Below are 1,945 nucleotides of genomic sequence, written 5' to 3'. Positions count from 1 at the left end.
AGGTTAGGCAATTTGCGGGGATACGGTGGCCGCAGCTGGCAAAGGAGAGGGTTAATTGGAGACACATGAGACAGAGGTCTTTGCCTTGCAGTGGGCATAGTTAGGCTGACGATGATGATGACCTCAGTACAGTAGCGTAGAACATAGGTCTAGCTGGTGCGTCACCATGAAACACGACACACGACAAGACAGAACAGAGAGAAAGAAAAAGCCTGTCTTTCGTTCTATGTGTCTCCTTTTGTCGTGCGTAGAGATGCAAAACTTCCGGAATTTTTGAACGGATTAAAAAAAAAGAAGTTTTTGCTTTTATAGTTTCATTCAAGAAAATTGAAAATTAAAAAAAATTAAAAAACGGCAAAAAAACACTTTTTTATTTGATAAATAGCAGAAATATCAATACTATAGCTCAATACTTCAGAGAAATATGCAAATATAAATCTCATATTTGTGGAACCAACCTGTTCAATTGCACCAAGAAAATTCCATGACTACAGCGCAATGAACGGGACATAGAAGAAGGACACAGGCGCTGACTCACAACTGAAATCTTTTTTACCTGCCACCCGGAATAAGTACCCAACTGGCGGCCAGAAATGGAAAGTAATGCACACAATTCATGCAGCGGAAACACTTACCGTACTTATTCTGGGTACTCATTCCGGCTGGCAGCTAATAAAGATTTCAGTTGTGAGTCAACGCCTGTGTCCTTCTTCTATGTCCCGTTCTTCTCTCTGTGGCCATGGAATATCGTAACCAACTCGCCCAAAAACTTACTTTGTCGAACCAAGAAAAATTAAAATCGACCAATAAGACACTGCGTGTCGTACTCAGGAGTCACTATCCCTGGATGCGGCACTGTGCGCAGCAGGATTGATTTTAGTTGTGCCCACAGCTAGGTTTGACTGCACCCACACAAGCTTTCGAACGTGGTCCCCTTTGAGCCTGTTGCGAAGCTTTGTATGGACGTTTTTTTAATGCGACCGGTTTCGTTCGCAGCTGGCGGGTGATGGTGGTATCTGCAGCAGTCGGCTTGCCAGAGACGTCAGCGGCTGGTTGGTGCAATGGTTTTGCCACCAGGTAAATCGTGACACGTCCTTTGCGAAGTCCCAGATTCCTGTCCTAGACCAAATACTTTTGGACGTCCTGTACTCTGCTATGTTGGAAACCAAATTATTGATGTCCAATGAAAGGTTCACTGTTTGCTGAGATATTCATTCAATGCTCTCTGCAATCTGCGCATAATCCAAATATTTTCCTCTGTACCTAGCACCCAGAAAATTAGCTGCAATATAGACGGGTCGATAAAACTTTCGAGCCTGCTGACAATTTCTTTCGCTCGAACCTGTTCTTCGCCTGACAGCGCGGAGGTCACCAGGTTTGCTGTTAGTTCGCTTCTAATGGAACGGAAAGGTTCCGAAACGTTTGACAGTAAAGCTTTGTCCGACTCCAGTCATGTTATAAATAAAATTGGTGCAATGAGCGGCAGGCAGCTTTGCATAGGTTTCCAGAAGCCATCCTCGTCCAAAAAAGATTCTTACACGAACTTACTTTCTTTGAGGTCACTTAATATCACAGTGTGTTGAAGGGTTTCCTTATTTTTCAGTAGACTTTGAAGTGGCAGAGTCATACCATCCCACTTTGTTCTGTTCGAAAGCTTTAGAGTCTCTGATCTCCTGTTTCCGTCTTCTGCTTGTTGTTTTTCGTGGAACGTTCCAGCAACTACGTGGGTACACTTCACGTACTTTATAAATCCTCTTGCCATCTGATGGCCATTATCTAATGTCTTTAGCTTCATCAGATCATTCAAAAGCAAGTTTAGGCCATTAGCCGCCAATTCAATGCATGTATATGCTCAAATTTGCTTGCAACAATACTACAGGCTGCTGACATGTTGCTGGCGCTGCCCGTGACTAGCGCCACTACTTTATCGCTTACCGGCGATTCA

This window comes from Amblyomma americanum, chromosome 1, assembly GCF_052857255.1.
Source record: "Amblyomma americanum isolate KBUSLIRL-KWMA chromosome 1, ASM5285725v1, whole genome shotgun sequence".
NCBI classification, from domain to species: domain Eukaryota; kingdom Metazoa; phylum Arthropoda; class Arachnida; order Ixodida; family Ixodidae; genus Amblyomma; species Amblyomma americanum.
This window is presented reverse-complemented; position numbering follows the sequence as displayed.